At 35.7% G+C, this 24692-nt stretch overlaps 1 long non-coding RNA gene across 1 annotated transcript in view; it reads left to right on the forward strand.

The window, feature by feature from the left end:
* The window catches only part of LOC148127006 (uncharacterized), a 41449-nt gene extending 18126 nt beyond the window's left edge, over window positions 1-23323 (forward strand). Inside the window, exon 3 of the long non-coding RNA XR_015741811.1 lies at window positions 23174-23323. This is a non-coding gene — a long non-coding RNA (uncharacterized LOC148127006). The remainder of the gene's footprint in view (window positions 1-23173) is intronic.
* The last annotated feature ends 1369 nt before the right edge of the window (window positions 23324-24692 follow it).

The following is a 24692-nucleotide window of genomic DNA, read 5'->3' on the forward strand; positions in this document are numbered from 1 at the left end:
AAGGTTAACCTACTAAACAGTGATATAACTTCAGAAGGGTGGCATGTGAAGAAATGCTAGCTGCAAAAGCAGTTTAGTTAATTAGAATTCTTTATTGGGCAAGTGTGATTGGACACACAAGGAATTTGTCTTGGTGTAAATGCTTCTAAGAATTATATCATTTACAGAAAAAGTGTTTCTGATGAGTAATTTTTACAGATGCTGACATGCCAAGAATTAACAGTTGAGTCTTTGTGGCATTCTAGATTATAAAAGCCTTTGAATGTTACAAAAACCAAGAGTAGAACAATAGCTACTATCTGGCATTTGTTTCTGATAGTATCTGTTTGCTATAATTTTTCATCTTCAAGCCATTGAGGCTGCTTCTGTATCTTGCCTAGATATTTTATCTGAGATATGCTTTCCTTTGGCTCAGATTGTTTTGCTTAGCTTGCATTGCTTTTTTATTGTTCCTTTCATCTTTCCTTAGCCATCTTGCAAACCTGAATCAGAGTCAAAGTGATGTATCAGAATCAAACAGTGTAGAATGTTTTTGCCCAGATAATCAGATGCTTTCATCAGTAAGCAAGCTGTTACATGATAAAACCCAATAGTTGTCAGGATGTGCTGTATATTTTTAGCAGCACAACATTTTTATTAACATTGACATCTTCCTATAATTTTCCAGAAAAGTGATGGATTATTACTATTTTTAAAAAAATCTGTAAGAAAGCATCAAAATATTGTGAAAACTTAAACTTGTTGCATAAATGTATGTGTATCATGAAAGTTTTCACAGCAAGGATGGCATGGTGAGCAGCTATGCTTGAGAATTGGAAGTTTATATAGACAATTTTTGTGTGTGTGTGTGTGCCTGTGTGTGGTATTTATTTTTTTGTGTGAAAGAGATCGTGGCTGAGAAAGATACATGTAGGCAGAGTGGGGGAGGGGGAATGAACAAACCATTTAGAGGCACCTCATGATCTGCACATAAATAGACCAGAGATAATATATGTAGGCAGAATAGAATGAGTTCCATAAAGGAGGAGTGTCTTTCAGATCCTGGAGGAGATGTAGGAGAGTTTGTTAGATATGACATCAGAAAATGGGGATGAGTCTGGTTGCACCTTTCCCTATTAATGCACTAAAAGCATATGCTTTCATTAGCTACAGCTCATTTCCATTATAAAAGTATAATTTTATAACTGGTCGCTTAGTGCTCATTCAAAGTTATATTAATGCCCCTGAAGATGGGATTTACTTCTGGTTTACTGCAAAACCACTACATAGCAAACAATAGATTTGCTTGATGATTACCTCAGAAAAAGGTCATCAAATCAGGTTCAGTCATGAGGTGATCCTCTGACAACCATCACAATTTATGACTGAAATTATGGGCTCAGTTAGGGTCATAACCTGAGGACTACCTATATGCACAGAGTGTGAGAAACAACCAAGATTGCAGCCCATGAAGAAGAGAGGAGACCAGAGGAACAGGAAACCTGGATGATCCATGATTTAAAGAGTATGAAGCAGCTAAAGGGACCCTGCACCAAATGGAGGAGGAAAAGGAATAAAACCAGGACTGGATATGGTAGCCTTGAACTGAGTACCCTTGCAAGGCGAAACCCAGGTAGTTCAGTTAATTTGGGTGAAATGGAAATAATTTCTCTTTTCTTTTGCAAGAGCCGGAAACAGACGAGGTAGCAAGAGAACACAATAAACTTTCCAAAAGTTATTTATAACTAAAAGTAGTTGGAGGTGGTGGAATGGGGTGGGTGGGTGAAAAATTAGCTGGCAAAGAACTGTTAAAGTATTCTCAAAAGATGTCATTTTTAGCATTTTGTATATAAACTATGACTGTATTACTATAAGCAGCTGTATATAAGGATAAATAGAAGTGATATTGATCTGCTGGCTCTATACGTGTTCTACATTGTTCTCCGTCCTCGCTTTCCTCCAACAGCAGATGAATGAAATTCAATGTGAACTTGATTGTTGGGTGTAGTGTATGTGAAAATAGAGAATTATAGGTAGTGAAGATTATCTAAAGAAAATGAAATCTAAGTAAATACTGTAGTAATAATTGTGTAGTTGTGTAAAAGTACTCCTCATAAGCATCTGGTGAAGTTATTGTGAACAGTGTTGCTTAAGTAATAATGAGTTGGTTAGGATTTGGAATTCATTATACTTGGACAACATTGATCAGCTTATTTTGCCTTATTTAAATTTTGAATGTCATAAATGTTCTCTTAGAAATGCATAATTGGACTTGAAGCTTCAGATTTTGTGCTGGATTGCATGTGCAGTAATAATAATAACAACAACAAGAAGAAGAAGAAGATAAAGCATGCAGAGCATGGTTTCTGAAATTCTTCTCAGCCTTTAAAAACGGCATTGCTCTACACATCATGACTGGGAATGATGACGTAAAAGGGGCTTATAATGGAGAGCTCCACAACTTCCACACTTGTAACAAGCAGTAGCTTTATTATACAGTGTTTGTCAAGATTGGCATGTGGCTTCTGGTCACTCTGATCCATGCTTAATGACATCCTTTTTTGCCTTCTGCATTCTGTCTAGTTTTCCTATAGCTGGTTGCATCCAGATCCCAGCTATGTTGATGGTGTAGGACAGGGTCGACAACCTTTAGGGACCTCAGGGACCACCAAACTCATACTTTTAAATCCCGAGGACCACTAATATGATTTTTTTTAAAAAAGTTAATATATTTAATATAAAGCTTTTATTTTGTATATTAAATATAAATTTAATATTAAAAATTGCAAGTGCAAGTAGGGTGATGCGCCCGCACCTTCCAGCCATCTCCATCACCACTTCAGCTCGCCTGTGCCACCAGCTCCTCTTGCTGCAGCAGCACCACCTCGTCCTGGCTGGCGAGGGCTGCGCTGCTTTTTACAGGTTTGCACTCAGCCGAAGGGTGGGAGCCAGCAGGTGGGTGGGCCATCTGGGCGGCACAGCCCTGTGTTCCTGCACAGCCTGGATTAATTGCTTTGGGGCGGACATTTCTCTTTGGCCCACCAAAATTTTCTCACACGAACCACGGTTGGTGACCACTGGTGTGGGAAACTTATAAAGTATGGTACAACTCCGCTAGATTTATGGAAAATGAAATAATAGTAATAACTGTTTTCCAATAAAGATAAAACAGAAGGTTCCTGATTTATTTTTTCCAACAATTATTTCCTTTTTCAGTCTGCATGTTGGTCATTTGCTTTAATTTTATCCATAGGCTATAGAGAATGATGACATAAAGTTATTCAAATGTGAATGTGGTAATTGTACAACCAATCTCCTAACTCAGCGTTTAGGAGAGCTAGAAATTTCTTAAAATTTGAAAGTTGTAATTTATTGTAATACAATTTGTTGTAAATTGATTAATATGTTGAAAAGCAGAGAAAATTGTGCTTGGGACTCGAAGCCTGCTGGTTCATCTCTCTTTGGCAACTGTTATAGTCCTGAGAAAACTAGTTTTATAATAAATGTATTCAGTAATGTGCCTTTTCACACACACACACACACACACACACACACACACACACACACACTTCTTTCCACTGGTTAAATATGAGTTTAGATAATGTAGTTGGGAAAACTATTGTTCCTGGACAAGAGGTAGTTTGGTTCAAATCTCCATTTAAACAGGCAGTTATCTTAAGAGAATAACTGTCTTTTACTATATCTCACAAGATAGCTCTGGGGTTAAATAAATCCTATAAAGTGGAACAAATCACATTTATACCTTTGAAGCAGGGGAGGGAGGTATACAGATTTGACTAAAATAATTACTATGTTAAACATTCATCTACAGATTTATTTGTATTCTATTTCTGTAACTTCCTCATCTTTGAAAGCCATTATCAAAAAAAAAAAAAAAAGTGCCTGAGTATAATTTGCGGAATACATTTCTCCCCCACCTTCCTGCCTATGTTTGAAAATGCAGTAACTGAAGACATGTGACCGTAATTGTTGATTACATGTTTAATTTCTATCAGGAAGTTCAAAAATGATTGCATTAGTCTTAATATGGCAAATAGATCACCAAACGTCCAAGTTAATGGAACTCGGGAATAGAAAGAAGCTGTTTACAGAAGTTCCAACCTTATTATTGGTAACAATTGTTTTGTTTCTTAATTAAAAATTAAATAATTTTAATATGCCACTCTAATAAATAAATCTCAGAGCAGCAGTCAGTGCTAATAAAAGCAGTACCATCAAATCTTTTTAAAGCTGAACTCAAATTCTAATGGTTTCCTAGAAACATCCATATAGCTTTCTTGGCAGTATTACAGGAATGGTTTGCCATTTCCATTTTCTAGCCTAGAGCACTAAAAAAATTTAAAAGAAAGAACACTGCAGAAGGCAAGCATAATGGCAAAAGCCAATGAATGGAATTTGGATTGGTGACAAAACTTGGATTGGATGGATAAAAGGGAATTGTATGTGCAGAGATTATTACGAAGTTGGTAATATCCATATAAATAAAATGTATTTTAACTATTACATTAGATAGGAAAAGAGTCAGGATATTGGTGAAAAGAGACATGCTCTAGTTAAACATCAAGGTATAAAAGTCAATTTTATGTCAACATTTGGACTGCATCTTGAATTTCCAGATTCTGTCTTTTACAGAGGTAAAGTATATATATATATCACCTCAGCAGAAGACAATTGTAATTTGTGGTTTACTTGTTTTTTTGTCTTTGTACATATTGAAGCTGTGATAGCATGTACTTCAAATTCTAAACAGGTGTAGACAAGTTGATGCTTCCAAATATTTTTAGCTATCATAGACACAGTCCTTTACTTCTGGTCATGCTGCTTGGGGATTAGTGTGTCATAATTCAAAGCATCTGGAAGCCTCTAGGTTGCCAACTTCTACTTCAGAAGAATAATTGCGAATTTATTTAGGGGATTGCTATCTTTCTTTGGACTGTGATTTATGGTAGAGCCATTAAAACACTTTACTAGGGTTCATTTAGTTTGTAAATCGCTAAACCAGCCACTATACCAGGTATAGCTAAAAGAAAAAAGTAGCAAGCTCATTTTTCTGCAATCTGCTTGACTCACATCGTCATCTTTATCCTTATCTCCTTTCTATCTGAATTTTTATTATAGATGTCTTAGGACAGTCTTTATTGTTTATGCTAACTTTACTGTGCTGTCTACAATGAAGACATGGTATGAAAATATATTTTTCTGCAATGCAGACTTTGCTTGATAAAACTACCTGCTTTAGTTCCTGTGTTTCTTCCTTTGAACACATTTTGTTGCATCATCACCATCAATTTCATTGGTGATGCTCTCAGTTGACTAGGAACAGCCTATGTTGGAGCTGTAAAATCGTAAACCTGGAATCCAGCATGGCTCTCAGCCTAATAGTAAGAGTATATTGCAATAGCAATATCACTTTAGGCTTATATACCACTTCATAGTGCTTTACAGACCTCTCTACACAGTTTACAGAGTCAGATATTGCCCCCAACAATCTGGGCCCTCATTTTACTGACCTCCGAAGGATCAGTGATTTTGAAACTTGGCAACTACAAGATGTGTGGACTTCAAAGCATCTGGAATGCTGGAAGTTGAAATCCATACTTCTTAAAGTTGCTGGGTTTGTAAAACAAATTGCTATGGATTTCTATGGAAAGTGAGTTTTTCCTCCCTTGGAATTCCCTTGCCTGCTGTATGATATGTAAGAGTGGGGGGAAGAAAGTTGAGGAAATGACAAAAAGGGCATATCAAGATTGAAGATTGAAAACGAGTGGCTGGCCTCATCCAGGAATGTGTGATTATGACTCTTGCTTCCCTTGGCTTCAATCTCATTCATTTTTGGCATGCAGCAAGGCGGCCAACAAAATACTCTTTCAAGAATGTGGTCCTTGCCAAAAGATTATCCACATGTTATACCCAGGGTGTTTTCAGTGGTTTGTCAAGACTACTCAAAAGGCAACATGGAATGTTGTTGGAAATCACTGCATAAACCAGAAATAAGCAGACTTATATTTTTCATGTATTCTAGATGAATTTTCCCAAATCAAGACTACGGATAGCCCTTATTTAGCAACCACAATTGGGACCAGCAACTTGGTTATTAAGCAAAGCAGTCACTAAGTGAAATCATGATTGTGCTTATAATCTTCAGTTTAACTTTGCTTTACAGACTTGCAGAAGTACCAAATGTGAGGACTTGTCACAAAGTTACTTTTTATCACTATTTTAATTGAATGGCTGCTAAGAAGGCAATTAAATGAAACTATCTGTATTTTGTGGCTATAGCAATGGGGTGGTGGTAATTTTCCTCACATTGATGATGATGACTGCATGATTAGCCTAGTAATAAAATCATTGCAAGAACAAAGTTAAAAAAAAACATCAAGAACCTAACAGAATAGCTGATGTAGTTGTTCTTCTGCAGTGGCAGTATACTATTTGTAATCCAAGTTATTGCAGCCCGGAAAGATATTTTCAGAAAGCTTTTTAGTCTCTGGCAATTTCCATGAACTGTCAAAAGTACATAAAATTTTGCAAAAAAAATAGAAATAAAAAAAATCTGAGCTTCTGGGCATCAGCACATGACCTACAAGATTGTTGGCTTCTATCATTTATAACCAATAATAAATTATACATTTGAAGAATAATAAATTATTCATTAGGACTTCTGATAGGAAAAGTCTAGAGTAAGTCAGCTCATCAGTAAAAGCAATGGGGAAAACCCTGCCTGCTAATTGCTCCCTAGTTCTGCTTGCCATTTGCATTTGAAAAGCTACATCTTAGATGCAAATATGCCTTTAATCTAAACCATACTGGCTTATAACAAGGCTTGGATGGAGGACTGCCTTGAAGCCATACCTGAAATACAGAGGTGGGGAGTTTTAAGCCCAGCTCCATCCCTGGCAGCGCAAGCCCTAAGGATGCTCTTAGCTGCATAGTTTTTCATACAATGGTGGCTAGAAAATATTATCTCCCGTCTGCTGCTGCTGCTGCCAACCAAGTGTTGATAGAAGAGGAGAGATCACACCCGCAATTTTTCACTTTGGGATGCCTTAGGGCTCAACATTCTCACTGCTCCTGTTTTAACTTCTCCATAAAACTGATAGATGAAGTCCTTTGTCAGTTGAAGCCTGGTATTCTCAATGTACAAATGATCAAAAATTATACATCCCAACCCTAGCCTGTGAAAGTGAAGCTACCAACATAGGGTATCTAGCAGAGGTTGGGTGGGGAGGAAGAGACTATCTAGCAGGGGCTGTGGCTGTTTGGGCCTCTGGGTCTGGGTCATTTCCGCCTTTGGTCTTGGATGAGATTATACTTGGATGAGGTTATACTTTTCGTTTTGAGACTAAAATCTGACTTCGAGAGTCTCTTTCCCGACTCTCTGTTACTTCTCAGAGACCACATAGCAGCAGTGGCTGGGAGGACTTTTACACATGTTCACCTTGTGTGTGTCAATTCTGTTGTTTCCTCACTTTGGAGATAGTTTTGACGGTATTCATGGCCCATTACTGCACAATTAGACCATTACCATGCACCCTACAAGGGGTGCCCTTGAAGACTAAATGGAAGCTAAAGCTGGTCGAGAATACAGTGGCAGGGACAGCAATAGGCATTCCTTGCTAGGCCCATGTTTTATCTTATTGGTTACTATAGATTTGCAGATGTAATTCAAAATGTTGATTGTCATCTATAAAACCCTTCACAATACTCTATAGAGCCTGGTTATTTGAGGAACTTGCCTGTCTCCAATGGTTTCTACCTAACTGGTATGCTCTGGCACAATGGGTGTGCTTCAGGTCCCTTCACTTAACCGTTGCCATCTAGCAAGGCAAGGAAACTTGCCTTTTTTGTTGCAATTCCTGTCCTCTGTTCGTATTCCACACTCTTAAGCATTCTACAAGTGTATTAAAATCTGGAACTGTTCCAAGACCGGAGGTTAAAATTTTATGGAGACCCTCTTTTACTTTGTGTGGGGAGAGGGGAGGGACGGAGGGAATAGTCATATTTCTTTAAATTGTGTGTTCCTAATTATTATAAGCTTCAGCCTTTCTGATATTAAGCAGGCTCAAAATCCGAATAATTAAATACATACATGCACACAGAAAAAGGCACTCTGAAAAGTTAGGATCAGCATGTTCTAGGAAGTATGTGTTTATAGGAATAAAATTGTAGCAAAAGAAGCTTCTGTGTCAATCCTAAATCTTATTCCTAGCAAAAACAGAGCTGTGTTGTTTCAGGCATAAACCAAGCACACAGTTGTTCCAGGCAGAAGTGTACTTGAGCACTCTTGTTTGGTTTTTGTTGCTGTGTCTTATTCCTTGCAGTTGGGGTATTATTATCTTTCACATTGTCCTGTTTGGGCCAGTACATTAGGGGAGGTCTTCACTGCTTTAACTGGTGTTTCAGTTTGTGGCAACTTCCATAGCCTTTTCTTTTCTTTTATAATTTGTTTCTGTTAGGTGTATTTGGGGGGTGTTGGAAATTTGAGAGAGAAAGAAATAAAGGTACCCTTGCTCTTTCCTGTACCTTTACTTTCCAAGATGAAACGAGCATTTCCCTGCATGGAAAAATATCCTACCTACAAATAAGGCCAGTTTGGGGAGGATTAATTCTTCTGATTCATTTTGCCTGTGTAAACTGTCCCTGATAGCATTGCTGCCTCCTAGACACATGTGCACAGAAATTTTAAAAATGCTTTTTTTACTGTTTTAATAAGAGGCTTGCCTTTAAGGCTTCTTGCAACCCCCCCCCCCTTACAATTTAGGGTTAGCTAGACACATTAGCCAAACTCTACCCCCCTTGTCAAATTCCTACTGTAAACCTGGAGGAACTTTGTCCATGGGGTCACGGTGGGTCGGACACGACTTTGCAACTAACACTAACAACAAAACAATGGATGGGCATGTTAGAGGGCCAGCCAGAGAGAAATTAGTCCCAGGGCTTGCTAGTTTAGACTCTAGAAGGTAGAGAGCTGATGTAAAGAGGCTTGATTTAGGACTATGCCCACTCTTGAAGGCAACCGTGGTGTCACCAGCTAGTATCATGATGGGTTCAGATAAGAGTTTAGTGCTGGAAGAGAAGCTTTCTTCCTCCTTCACTCCAGTGTAGGTGGTGGTGGAGATGGTGATGCTCCCTCCATTAGCAAATATCTGGATGACCATTTGATGGCAATGAAGAGTGTTGTTTGCTGAGTCCGTGCTTGCTTTTAAGTGGTTCCGATTTTAGCAGGCCATGAAGCTTGGTATAAATTGGAGTGTTCCTGTGATGAAACCAACTGAAAGTCTCTTTCCTTTTGTTCCTATTGAAGCAGAACAGGCAAATTGTTATGGATTTTGTCCTTGCCAGCCCATGATCAACTTAGAAAAGATTGGCAGAATTTCTGAAACACAGCTGTTTCAAATTCATAGCTAAACAACTTTCCTTTTCATGTACATCCCGACTATTTATATACCATACAGAGGATAAAAAGAGATGGAATTTTGTTTTAGGAATTGCTGGTACGAAAGCATTGTTAACTATAAATCTGTGGCATGTATGCTTATTTTTAGCATAACGTAGACTGAATTATTCAACTACCCACTAAATTAGTCATCATTATTTCTATTTATTTGGGGGGATTAAAAACATGTTATTGTATGTATAGCAGTTTTGTATTTTGTGAGTCATGGACTTCAACATTCTGGGCAAAAATAAGTCATCTATAATCTTCCTATGTATTTTAATTGTGAATGTGTCATTGGTATAATATTTTCAGTAAAAATTGGCCCCATTTGTTTTAAAGCTTCAAGCAAGGAGTGAAGTGTTTTTCTCTACTTATATTCTCAGTTAATGTTGTCATGGTATTTGTTTGGTGTAGAGGAAAAAAAAAGGAACTCACTGGGGAAAATCATTGGAAAATAAGAGACTGAGCCACAAGATCAGTTAACAGGATGAAGAATTCACAAGCTTTGGCATCCTAGCTTTTAACAATGAAATTATATTACTTTTTCATATATTTGAAAGGATCAAAGCTTTTTAGGGATAAATGTAGAGAAAGTAGAAGAAAATAGAAACAAAAGTACGTTAAATAATATTAAAAACGAGAGCAATAGAAACTAGTAAAATGCTTTGAATAGTTTTTATTTTAAATAGTTTTTATTACATACATAATAAGTACATTCAAAGAAAAGGATAAAGTAAACCAAGCATTATAGAATATCTGTTTGTGTTGTCTAGATTTCCAACATACTTTTTAAAAAATCTTTAAAAAATTAAGGTTACAATTTACAATATTTGGTGTTCCTGCAATGTACTTTACATTGGCATGATTTCTAGGGCTATGTGTACATAGATAAGTAAACATCATAGTTGAATTAAGAAGGATGAGTCATAGATTCCTCTAGAAAATTCCTTCATTTATTTTTAAAATTAATTTGATTTGTAAGTCATTTAAATGACTCTGGCAGTTCGCAATAATTAAAGAGCAACAATCAATTAGAAACAGTTTACAAACAAATATATAAACATAAAAATATCAGTAAAACCACATTAAAATAAAAAAAATTGACCATAATCAGCAACCTTTGTAGAATCTCTCCATGGCTACCAGACCCCTCCCTTACCCCACCAACACGCACACACACAAGCCAGCAAAGCCATGTTGTCAAGGCCATCCTAAAGCCAGGAGGTCCAGGGTAATCAGGTATCAAAGGGTGAGTATGATGCATTAATGTTCTTCTCCGGAGTCCTTCCAGATGATACTCTTTGTAGATGCAACCCATAACATGCCCCTCCTGCCGAACCTAATGGGACAGGTAGATGTCAGAGAGACAATCCCTTAGGTGAACTTTATCTTTTATTGCCATAAAGTCTTCCTGAATAAAAAATTAAGACACAAAGAGGTCAGTGATATAACAAAAAATGTACAAATATTTATTGCAGAGATAATTGTTCTTAAAATACGCTTTAAGATCTTTTATACCATTTGGATTGAAGTTGTTGATCGGTACTACATCATATAATTAAGGTCTTTGTTTTACAGGCTGCGATCTGTTCCTCCATAGTGTTATCCACATGAAATTATAGTCTGGCAGCTTGCAAAGTTAACTCTTTAATTTAGTTCAGATGATTGGAGTTTGCTTAAATTTCATTTTCTCATGCTTATTTGATACCTTTATTTTTTTATATTATGAAGAGATGGATTCTACTAGAAATTTTCCCAATTATTTTTTAGTAGTTTATGTTTTCCAATAGTATTGAATTGTAGCTTTAGTTATATTAATTGTTGTAGATTTTGGTGAGGAGTAAAAAGTCAAAGACTATGAAGGGAATGTTCAAAACACATCTGGCCTACTCAATGTCAAGATTTTCTTGGAATATTTTGAAACAATTCATCATGTCCTTCACATTATGTTCTAGCGCTGAACTGTACTATCCTCAGAAAACATGTCAAATCTTTTATCAAAGGGTATTAATTTATTCCATAGACTGTTAAAGGCATTTGACTTTCAGATTTGGGGGACAGTACATAATTTGGATAGCTTATGTATGGTTATTTTATGTAATCATATTTATTCTTATTTAAATACCTTTCTACAGTAATTGAATTGTTTTATGTTTATACTACAGTCAGTATGATTAACCTTAGGATAAGTGTTTAGATTCCTCTTAGCAGTAATTTCATAGTTGGACTTCGTAATAATAACAACAACATATTATCTCATACTTGGGTGCAAATCAGTGCTTTGTTACTGGTTGCTTAGAACTAACTTTTCTCTTGTTTGATTTCAAAACAACATATGTACACTGAAATATATCATGTGCATTTTTAGTGACCAAGAAGAAACCAATCTATTAAAAAAGGGGGAGCCATGCTAATCTATTGGGGAGGGATCAAAAGGAGTCTAACAATGCATTTTGCCAATTAACATGTTTTATATAAAAAGGCACAAGCTTTTGTGAACTGCTGCTTGCCGTCAGATGCAGTTCTGTCTCTCAGTAGCATTTCTGAGAAATAGTAATATGAGATCATCCATTTGCATCTGATGAAGTGAGCTACAGCTCACAAAAGCTTATGCCTTGTAATAACATCTGTTGGTCAAAAAAACTACCAGGCTCTTTTTGACTTACTACCTAGCTAGTGAAAGATTTCTTATTGTGTGCATTTGAAAACTTCCTAATTTATAATTTTGGACAGATCAGAATTGAAGGAGCTGGCAAAACAGGTTGACTGGCTTCAATAATTATGGTGGGAGTAAACTGGCAATGCTGTTTTTTTTCTAAGAATTTGGCCCATTATCTGTGTTGTGCTTCTTTTGTCGTGAATGGAATGATTAGATAGAACTCTGGCTTTAATATGGGTGAGACAGATTGCAGTTATCTTATTATTCTGATCTCATTACATTAACGACTGTTGGTTGGAAGAACTTCTTACAAAATTCTTTATTCAAAGGGTCGCAAAACTAGTTGCCTTTTAGAACATTCTTAAAAAAAAATTCCCTAAATGTTATTAAAATTTTGACAAAGGATAAAATATGAAAAGCAAAAAAGTGGTTAAAGAAAAAGGTCAAAAAATAAGCAAAATCAGGGGTACAAAGAGGAGGAAAGAGTAATTTCCAACATTGCTTGGTAAAATACAAATATACAGTACATTAACCTCTTACTCTAAAATCAACAATAATACATGTTATTTCTATAACCACAAACAATTCTAATTGATAGATCCCAACATTAAATGTTTATTTCTTTCCATTTCTAGCAAGGAACCCAAGTGTGTTTCCAAATAGAAACAAAGTTAGATAAAGTCTTTTCTTTAACCATTGTAAAAGTTCCTTAGATTTTAAATACATATACAGACACGGACACTTTGGTAAATTTCTTTCTGGATTTGCAGGTTTGTTTGTTTTTTGCTGTATATGGATTATGTGTGTTAATCATAAACAGTTGATAGATAACTTAAACATATAGTTTCTATCTAGTCTTTGAATCTTGAATGCCCTTTGGAGCATTTTAAACTAACAGATCTTTTTAAATGTTATAAGTTTGTTATTTAGAATCAGATTTAAAGATAACTTATTTGCCTGCTTTCTCAGCTATGAGTTTCATATCCTTGTAAAGGACGATTACAAAAGGATTATACACATTGAATTTAATTGTAACAATAATGGAGGATTACACAAAAGACCTATAATTAGTGGATCATTGACTTTCCCTCTGGTGACCATTGGTGGGAAGTACTGTTATGTAAAAGGCACTGAAGAGAGGCAAAAGATAATGAATGTTTGTTACAATTGTGTCACAAAGGTTATCACTGGCTTATCCTAACATTCTGGAGAGTTGTACAAGGCTGATTGCTCCAAAATGTCCACAGTCCATTTAAACTAAGAAATAATAACATTAAAATTATTAGTTGGTAAACATTAAACTTAAACATTAATTTGCCAAAACTATTTCAACACTTAAAATGAGGGTTTGAAGAATTTATAAGATATTAAGAGATTTTTGTGGAGAATGCTTGGGACAAAAAAACAAACAAACCATTGCTGACTATTCAATTCCAAGTCACTTTTACTGACATGGCAAAATAGTCATAATTTGCCAAGGCACAGAAAGATCTCATGCAGTTATTTGGGTAAATGCTGTGTTGCCCAGGGAAATACCTTTGTTACTTCGTTTCCTATACTCACACTTGAGTATACTATTGTAATATTAATAGTATTGTAAGTATAAGTGTATCAGTGTTGTAGTTGCCATAAGTATAGATAGTGTACATATATCCTAACTTTTTTTAAAAAAGAAATCTTTCGTTATTACTAGGAAAAAGAATACAGGAGGGAAGTATTCTGACTTGCAGATTTTGACGTAATATAAAATTAGAGAAATCTGCACTTGAAATTTAAAGACCAATTTAAGAAGCTCTACAGCAAGAAAAGAAAAATATAGGGGAGAAAACACAATTTATTAACATACAAAAGAAATTGATTTTTTTGTTCACTTCCATCCACTTACTTGAAGGATAAACTACTTTGCACTTAATGTAATAGATAAACCAGGTATCCCTGAGATACTGTTTTTAATATATTTTATATTAATTATGACTTCTTCCATGAAGGATTAACTGGTCAAAGTAATTTAAAAAAAATTAGTATTTAAAAAAATAAACCTGATGTAAAGCATAGAAGAAATTAAATAAATGGTATGTATGGGATATAACTAATCAGAGGTTTCTTTGCATTGTTCCCTATATAAACACATTATTCCTTGTTGCCGCTATTAAATGAAGATTGAGTTTGAAATAAGGAAGGATGTACTGTCTTCTGTTTCCGAGATAAAATCCCAAATGCTAGAGTTAGTTATAAACTGCTGTTGCCTTAAGCTATACACAGAAAACCCACTTCTCTGTCAAAGAGATCTGTTTCCTCTTTTTAAGAAGCTGTTTATGGGGAAGTTCTTGGAATTTAACTTGCAGCTATGGGAAGGACTTGAACTTTTAGAGTAAGCTTGCAGAAAAAAAATAACAAAATAAACTTTCAACTGTGTATGAAAGGAGGAAAAAAAGGATACCTAATAAATGGCTTATTGGCTTTATTTGTAATGCCCATGACAATTCAGGACTCTAGAAGAATAATTGAAAATAAACTAGTATTCTCATTTTCCTTGTATAACAATTTTCAATGCATAATAATATGCTACTTGTTTGCGACAAATTACCCTTCGTCTTGTTTTAAAGATCTGTATATCAATAAGAGAAGGTGTAAGGATGCTAAATGATTTTTTTCTCTAGACTTGCCTCTTATTTCTTGAACTGTTGTGAAATAATGAAACTTCTGATATAAATACATACGACTCATAATTCAGCTGTCATGTTAAGTACCACTGCTATAGAAAGGAATTGCTTCCTGGCAGATTTTAAGTTGCCTTATTGTCAGCATTGGTGATATTTCCATTTAGGGTGCTAATGAGAAGTGAGAGGGTCTCTTAACCCTCTAGAACAGGGGTGTCACGCTCGTTCGTGTCACAGGCCAGATTGTGACATACCATGATGTTTTTCGCCTTTGCGGAGCTGGAGTTGGCGTGGCCTGCTCTAGAATAGAAAGATTTCCTCATAGTTAATCATGCCTCATAAAGAAATTCAAGTATCAGTTTACTATGAGTGTGTGTGTATACACACATGTGCACACATGCATGCCTGTGGCAATGCGAGACAGGATGAGCCAGGTTCAGGGACCTATTCCCCAACCCTAAGTCATCAAGAAATGTCTTGATGACTTAAGGTTGGCTGCAACAAATGGTTGCAAGGACAAAATTGGAGGATATGTTGCCCAGCTAGGTGAAACTCCTGGCAAACCTTGGCTGATCTTGAAAAGCTAAGCAGATTCAGAGCTGTTTATGCCCAAAGGGATGACCACCAAAGAATACAAAGGATATACCACAGAAATTGAAAAAAGAACAATAAACATATAGAAGAGAGTAGTGATGAAGTGCTTGCATCTTGGTCCCAAGAAAATTATATATATTCATGAGATCCTCAAATATCCCTTCCCTGCCTCTCCATGTATTCCACCCTGAAGTGGCATAGAAAAGCAACAGATAAATAATGTTCCCTTGAACCCTGAAGTCTCAGATTTATAGCTGGTCTGTGTACTCAGGTCAACAAGCTGAATTTCAATAGACATGGACCTCAGCTACCCTTGACAGTCAGGAAATGTGCTTCCAAAAATCTATAAAATGTAGAAATAGAAAAGTTCTACGCATGAAAAACAGTGGGTTGCTTATTTGAGATAATATTCAGATTTCTTTGTCAGGGAAAGGAACATGCTCTTTCCAGAAACAATGAAAGGGATAAAGAAATTTTAATTGACTACTATAAATACAGAATGAAAGTGACTGAGCAGTGAATGATGGCATTTTCTCAGTATATAAATGTGTGGACCAAATTCCATATCTTATCCTCTTACTCAGCAACATCTTCTGATATGAATTGTATCGGCCATTCTTAGATCTTGGAAATTTCTGAAGTTCAGAGTCATTGGATAAATAGTTCTAGGACGACATTGTCAAGGTCATAGACAGTTTAAAGTCTTCCATTGACAAGATTCAAAAGCATATTTACAGAAAACTCTCTCTCTCTCTCTCTCTCTCTCTCTCTCTCTCTCTCTCTCTCTCTCTCCTCCCTCCCTCCCTCCCTCCCTCTCCCTCCCTCCCTCCCTCCCTCCCTCTCATCAAGTAAGAGACATTTGTGGAGAAGTAGAACGTGTTATATAAATCTGATGTAATTGCACATTGGATCATATAGCAGATAATGATAGGTGGGGTTTGTAGACTTCATTCTTACAAGTCAAAATAATAAGTGAGAAATTTCTAAGTTCAGGATTACAAAACTGGGAAACTGCCTCTCTGACAAAGTTCATAATAATCAGAAGTGATACACTCTAAACTTCCGGCTTGAGCTTCTTCAGCAACGAACCGAAATCTGTGATTGTGCACAGTTTCAATCCGTGCTCGCCGCTGGAGTGCCCCAGGCCGGCTGGTTTCGGGGCTAAGCCACCCCGTAGAGATGGTGAAGAGGGGGGAGACCACCAGCATCTCTCCAGCTGGAAATTACTCCCTTTCCCGAAGGCGGTTGCAGCGGTGGTCAGAAATGGCCACCTTAAAGAAGAACTTGACCGGAAAAGAATGTGCAGGAGGAAGATAAGAAGACAAAGTTTTGGCTGACCAGGTTGAACTGAAAAAGCAACAACATAAGGTACTCTGGAATTTGAACTATAAAAAACAATATTTCTCCCAAAGAAGATTTTGAATCGGCGAATGAGAGAAGGAAGGGAAAAGATTTGTTTTTCTTTTCTTTCCTTCCCCATATTAACAACTAAGAGATTTAAGTAAGAAATTGACAAAAATCCACTTTGACATTAATGGGCATTTAAGCTGAAGATAAAATGTCAAAGGGATAATAAAGACTTCTGGATTTTCAAAAACTTTTAAAAGAAGGAAAGGAGAGAAAAGGAAAAAACAAAAGGGTGGGATCTGGAAAAATGGAGGAGACCACCTGGATGTAAAAGAAATTAACAGTGAAACTGTAACAAGATTCCTAAAAGATACATTCCAACTGAAACTTTGTAACAAGATAATAAAACCCCAGGAAGAGAAAGTGGAAAAAAGAAGCAAGAAGAAACAGCTTGGATAATTTGGTGATTCTTGGATTTTTGGTTATTGGATCTAAAGGACTAAAATCAATCGGGTGGTTATTTAAAAGTTTTCACTCTTGGAAGAATTGAGAATGGAACTTACAAAACAGAAAAAGGATGCACAAGAAGGAAGAGGTTTTTTTGGCTTTGTATTTCAATTTTTAGAAATGGAGATCCTGAACTATGAGAAACAACAAGAAATGTCTGTAGAACAAGAAGGGCGGGACAAAGAAGAAGCCATCTTCAATGACCAAGTAATTCTATGTGGAGGGAAAAAAGGAAAGGGGGGAAAGAGAGTGAAAAATTTAAGATCTGAGAAAACAACTAAAAATAATAGTTTGAAAAGTATTATAATATTAGGAAGAAACAGAAGAGAGGATTACAGAAGAGAATTAGAATTAGAGAGACAAGGGGTCAAAAAGGGGAGGGAGAAGAAGAGGGGGAAGAGGGAAAGGAAAAGAAGTTATAAAGGACAGAAACAGGATATAGAGAAACAGGGAAAACATACAAGGATTAAAGGTATAAGCCTATTTAGAAGACATAGAGCTAATGGGTGAAAATTTAATTGAAAGAGGGATTCTGCAAGGGTACATAAGATAGTATTGTTATATAAGAAATAGAAATGAACTTAGAAAATATGAAACAAGAGTGATTAAAATGATAGATAAAATACTCATTGTAATGGAATGTTTGTTAATAAATAAATGAAATAAAGAGAATGAAAGAATGAAATTAGGAAAGAATGGGAACATTTTAATTATTATTAATGAGTTATAAAAATTTAAGTGAAGAGGAATATAAAAGAAATATGAAAAAATTATGGAAATACTATAAGTGTTCCCAAGGAAGTATGATATCCCATTGAAAAGAAATGTTAAAGATGTTAAAGATTATAACTAATATTAATGATAGAGCTGAATTGGAACAAAATAAGTACAGTATTTTATTTATTATTGTTATATATATACTTTTTCTTTAAGAACTTAGTGTGTATTTTAAGAATGTACCAAGCAGAATTCGACTAGAAGTTATGTGTTATATTGAATGTTACAATTGTAAAGGCATAAATTGAAGTTTAAATAAGAGTTGAATGGACAATATATCAATATATCTATCAAGACCCATGTGAAATTTCCCATAGTTTGCTTTAATTCAGAGATATAGCGTATTGGGAATGATTGTACATGAATGACTGTATACATGAACAACTGTATTAAAATTAAAATGAGTGAGTTATTAGACCTTAAAGGATTAATGCTACAACTTAATATAAATATACTTGCAGAGACCTGCAGAGAGAAGGGTGGTTTTTATTTCCAGTTTTAGTCTTATATAATACAGACACAGAATAAAGTAATGATTGAAACAGTACAATTATAATCTTATAAAATATATATTTGAACACGTGAACAGCGAGGAGTCTTACACTCTTATGTTTATGGAATGTTTTGTGCCAAAACAAGAAATACAAATCAAACACTGTGGTTCAATAGAGCAGAATATTTGTAGCTCAGGGTTGAACTGTGGAGTTCTTGGTGCTCTCTGAGCTTGGTTGTTTTCTTGCAAACATTTCATTACCCAATTAGGTGACATCAGCTTTTCTCCATTAAATAAAAGTTAGAGAGGGATTTCTACCAGGATTCTTACTCAGTGATAAAGAACTGATCTAAATGCAGTGATCAAAAGCTGTTGCTTTTAAAAGTAAAAACAAGAATCATTGATTGCAGACATATGTAGCATACTTATCAGAACATCCAGATTTCTTAGGGTGTTAATTTTAAAGGTTGCCTTTTCTTACTACCATGAGAAGAGAAAGCCGTGTCTCGATGGGAAATTTCTTGCCCAACTCAGAACCTGATGACTAGAATCCTAAGCAATTTCATCATTGCTATACACATAACTCAAGTGTAACTGCTAAAACTAGCCTTATTGGAGATCTTCCAACATAAAAGAAATTGCTTCACTTCCAATAATTTGGTTAGATTTAATTAGTGAGTTTTACTCCATTAGAAGACCCGTTGCTGACTTTCAATGATAGCCATACATTATCTTTCATATATGTCACACAGAGCATTCTTGAAATCCTGCAGCTGTGCACTTTTTAAAAAGGACAAGTTTACTTTCTAGTATTCTAGTTCTAGGACACTTCTTGTATGGGGCATGTCTATACAATGTAAAAGTTAATAGGAAATTGAAAGTATTAATAAACAACTATAGGCAGCTATTTTTGGCATGTTTTATAAGTCTCCTAAGTGGAGACAGAGGTAGAGTTCTGATCTATGGCATGTTTGGAGCTTTTATCTTCAGTGTTTACAGATTCTCGTTTTCCCTCAATCCATTATACAACTTTGTTCTAGGAAGAACTCACGTTAAATTTTTAATCAAGTATCAACTCTCCATAAACTTATATTCTGTAGTTAATAAGTAAGAGATTTTAATAAGATAAAGACTCAGTATCTTTGGGACTGGGTACACATAAGCATTAATGTATCACTATACTACACTACAAACATTACTTTAGAACAGGGGTCCCTGACCCCCGGGTCCATCGACTGGCACCAGTCCATGGCATGCCAGAAACCAGGCTGCATAAACAAGCAAAGCCCCATCTGGGGTTGCAGGCAGCACATGAAACCCTGTCCCCTCCAGTCTACGGAAAAACCTCTCTCCATGAAACCAGTCCCTTGTGTCCAAAAGGTTGGCTGCTGCTACTGTAGAAGAAGAACAGGCAGAGCTGGGGGGCAGAGTTAAGCATGTCATAGGGTTAGAATTTTTGCATTCCCACAAGTGCTCCAGGTCAAACCCCCCTCCCCACCCCCAGGTTCTTTTTTTTTTTAACAAACTTTATTCAGTTTTTCACATTAAAAACAAAAATCTCTTTTTAGTGGACAGCATGTTTACAGGTCATCACCTTTACATACAAATATGACAACAATTATACATTGATATATGCATACTTAATTCTATTATTACCCTTTCCATTCCAAATTTTCAGTAAGGAGAGAAACAAACACATTAATTCTAGCCTCTTTCATTAATCTCAATCGAAACATCTTTTTGTTTCATTTCATATTTCAAATATAATCCTTTAATATTTATTTTAAAAATAAAGATAAACAATATGTGTTTGCATAATAATAATGATAATGATAATAATAAAAAGTTACCAATGTCTCTCCTTGCTTTTAATAGTCTATATTAACTTATTAATTTAGTTGGTTCTTTAGTCTGTCATATTCCCTTTCCATTACATATTCTTTTTATAAATTCTAGATTAATACAAATTTTAACACTAAAAAAAAAACAAGTATAGGTTTTCCCCCTTTTACTGTTTTGAGTGTGACACCTCAATGATTAAAATAAATATACCTTTATTCCCTCATCTTAAATTCCCAATAAATCATTATTTTTAAGAAGTTACAATAATAATCATTACATCTTTTCACTTGGATTCCACAGCATGTTTTCCCCCCTTGATTTTTAATAAGAGTTATCAGTATCTATATTACCCTATTTTCTAAATATTTTTAATTGCAGAAATATTCTTATTACCCCTTGTCACCCTGCAGAATCCCCTTTTTAATTCATCAACCATTATCTCTGAAAAAACAATTTCTTTTCAACATTTTACTATTTCCGTATTTCTTTATTTCATGCACCTGTTTCTTACTGCTTCTCCTGCCTCTCTTTTCCCCATATCTTTTCTCATTCCAGTTTATATCCCTCTCTTTCTTAATATCTTCCTTTCCCCTTTTCTGCTGGGTCTTTCTGCCTTTCCCGACTTCACAGGTATTCCCCCTTTTGATTGCCTTCTTAAATCTCAACTTTTTAACCTTCCTTCTTTCCCCAATTCTTTGTAGTGTTCTTTGTGTTAATTGTCTATTTAAAATGTCTTCTCCTTGAATCGACTCCTCCTCCTCTGAAGCTCTTTCTTCTTGTTCTTCAATTGCCATTGCCATTTTTTCTAACATAGCGCAAAGTGATTCGCCTCTTTCCTGTAGTAATTCTCTCATATTTTTAAGTTCCATTTTTAATTCCCGAAGAGATATCATTACACACTCTTGTATTTTATGATCGTTAAAGTCCACAAAAAAACACTTTTACTTTCTTCTTTCAATTTTCTAAAGTTCTCAATTATTCCAGCCGAGAGTCTATACCAAAAACATCAATCAATCCCACAGCCAGTCTTTCCTTGCTTTTTTCTTTTTTCTAGTTCTGCTTTCACTTTCTAAGATTCTTACTTTGTTTCAATATTTCTTTAATGTTATATCCACACAAGTTCATTCAGAAACAGGATGCTTTCCCTTTTTGTCAAAAAGTGGCACTCTCCATTATACAAAGTCTTCACCTTTTCTCCCCTATTTTTTTATTTAGGGTTTTTTGAACCTCAATATTCCAGCACAGTCCAGTCTCCAATTTGTAAACATTATTATTATTTTTTGACAATCTTAAGTCCAGCTTTATTTTATGCCTGTTTATTCCCAAAATATTTTAGTCCAATTTAATGAAATCTTTAGTTCCAGCTTTTTCCTTTCCCAGTTCGAAGCCCAGCTTAGCTGTCAAAAATATTTTCTTTCTTTTTTTCCTGTCCCTTTGTAATTTCACTGCTCACTTTTATTTTCTTAAAAATTCCATGTTACCTTAATCCCGGGGTACTTTTGTTTAGTTGTATTGACCAGTTGTCCCGGTTCAGATGTTATCCACCTCTTTCTTCCTTCCTGCACAAAGCTTAATCCAGCTGAGTCCTCCTCTTCGGGGTGGCCATTTTAAACTACCGCTGCAGTCATCTTCCGAGGGGGAAAAGACCAAGCCCAGGAGGGGAGATGCGGCTCCCCTCAACCTGGCTTGCGGCTTCCCCTTACTCCACCGCCCCTCCAAGGCAGCTTCAGCCCCTAATCGTAATGATCAGGGCTCTCCAATGAAAGAGCACGGACCATAGCCACAGAGAGTCGTGATCTACGGTCCGTCAGCACAGAGGCTCTGCCTTCTTCCCCCACCCCCAAGTTCTGTTGATCCTTATTTAGCACCAATTTAGTGTTGAACTTTAGTTGAACAGATTCTTGTGTATAAGCTTGGATAAATGTTCTCTGCTGCATTGTCCTGATTATTTGCCCCTGACATTATCCTGGTTGTTCAAACCTTCACTTGACAGTATATTGGAATTATTGGATATGATAGAATAAAAGTAATGTACAAGACACATTCTCTAATTTACTTGTGTAATGATTTTTATATGGAGTATTATATTAACATAATTTTGACTTCTGTATAAATGAACATCTTTTTTCTTCTACTCAATGTTTAAAAGAAACTGTTAAAAGGTGTAACAGTTTGTAGGCTTTTTATTAATTGGTTAAAATAAAATCTCATGATGTGGGACAAGGGCAGTATTTGTGGGTGGAATTCTTACTCTTTTCAATTAGCAAGATATGCATTTACAATATCCCTTTGGGGCATGTAGTAAAAATAAGTGAATTGCTTTGTCATTTGAAAATACTCTGTGGACGTTTTAAGGAGAGGGAAGACACTAGGCTTGAAAGAGGCATGTGTTTAAGACTGGAGCTGTACAGCTTGATTGAGGGGTGACTATAATATAAATTTGTTCTACATAGATTCTTGGTATTAGAAATTCATATTGTATGTGTGTGATGCATTCAGGCCCTTATCCTCCTGGAATAGTGAAGCGGTATTCTTATGAACTTGTTAACTCAGTGTTTCATGGTGAGTTCCAGAATAAAGTCTGACATTTAAACATCTGATTTACGTTAACGAAACTCTTAAATGGTGAAGCTGAAAGTCTAAATGTGGAACTGCCAAATTGGGTGTGTGCTTAATTATCCCATAAATATAATCTTAGAAAATTAAGTTATTTTCTCTCCTTTACTCCTGCCCATTTCAACGAATAGATTTTCTTTAAAACTAGCTGTCTGTTAGCAAAATAAACCTGAAATGATGTGCGCATTGTTAGCATGTTATCCAGAAATAGAACCTGTCTTCCTCTCCCTTTTTTCCAGGTTTTGAATGAAGAATGCGATCAGAATTGGTACAAGGCAGAACTCAATGGCAAAGATGGCTTCATTCCCAAAAATTATATTGAAATGAAACCACATCCGTAAGTAAAGTATTACTGTTTCCTCAATTATTTGGCAGACTTACTGACTGAACTATGGTGAGAGAAATAAGATTCTTTCTTAAATTACAATGCAGGGAGCAACTTTGTGAGTAAATAAATGCATAGTTGCTTATAAATCTGAGATTGACCAATGTACAGGTAGTCCTCGAGTTACTACCACAATTGAACCCAAAATTTATGTTGCTAAATGAGACATTCGTTAAGTGAGTTTTGTCCTATTTTATGAGCTTCCTTGCCACAGGTGTTAAGTAAATAAATTCAGTACAGTTTTTAAGTTAGTCACACGGCTGTTAAGTGAATCTGGCTTCCTCATTGACTTTGCTTGTCAGAAGGTTATAAAGTGGATCACATGATCCCAGGACACTGCATAAATATGAGTCAGGTGCCAAGCATCTGAATTTTGATCATGTGCCCATAGGGATGCTCCAGTGGTTGGAAATGTAAAAAACAGTCATAGATCACTGTTCAGTTCAGTAACTTGGTCACTAAATGAACTGTTTTAAGTCGAGGTTTGTCTGTAGTAGAGGAACTGTTTTATAAAACATATAGTTCAGTTACTTTGCCACAAACTTTAGATCTATGTTTATCGTAGATAAGCAGCAGTGCCCTCAAAATATTTTGAACTGTAACTCTCTCAATATCTGGTCACTTGCTATGCTTGCTATGCCTCATGGAAATTTTAGTCTAGGAGGGAATCTAATTTTCTACCATTAAAGCAGAAGTTTTAGGTGATAACTCCAGGCAAAAATTCATTCGAAAACACTCTTTAAGTTAAAAAGTCATCTTCTGACTTGTATTTCTAAAGAAAAACATCTTCAATCTCATGAGAAAAATTACGATCTAATGCACTATGCAATTTTCGAGTAGAAGGTGCCATCAAGCCAGTAGCAGAGTTGGTTGTTTACGTTGGCAGCAGAGTAAATCATGTGAAGCTGAGTTCCTTGTTAGTGCATTCATAGCTAGTATTGCAGAATCAGCAGTTAAGGCCAGGTTGTTTGCTTTTGCTGCAATTATGGCTATTCATCCAGTACAATATTTGATTCTGGTCTAGTGACGGAGATGATGTAACTATTCAAAAGAAAGCCCGGAGGGGACGGGGACAAATTTTTGGACTAAAATTCTTTCCTTTGCTTATTTCTATCCTTCATCAACATTATTCTTGATACACCTACACGAAGCCTACAGAAAACCTTAGTTTCTCAGAAAGTTTGTGTGACACATCAACAATAGCGTAGGGTGTTTTGTCTTGATATGAGTGGGTGCAATGTAAGCATGGCCGTGGTCTCTGTGTTGAAAAATGTTAATAGCAGCTTCTCACTCATTAAACTGTTTAATAGAAATCACATCATTATGGGGAAAAAAATTAAACATATAACCTGCCTAAAAAATGATGCAGTAAT

This window comes from Pseudonaja textilis, chromosome 2 (genome assembly GCF_049901715.1).
Source record: "Pseudonaja textilis isolate UNSWEBS1 chromosome 2, rPseTex1.2, whole genome shotgun sequence".
Classification (NCBI taxonomy): Eukaryota; Metazoa; Chordata; class Lepidosauria; order Squamata; family Elapidae; genus Pseudonaja; species Pseudonaja textilis.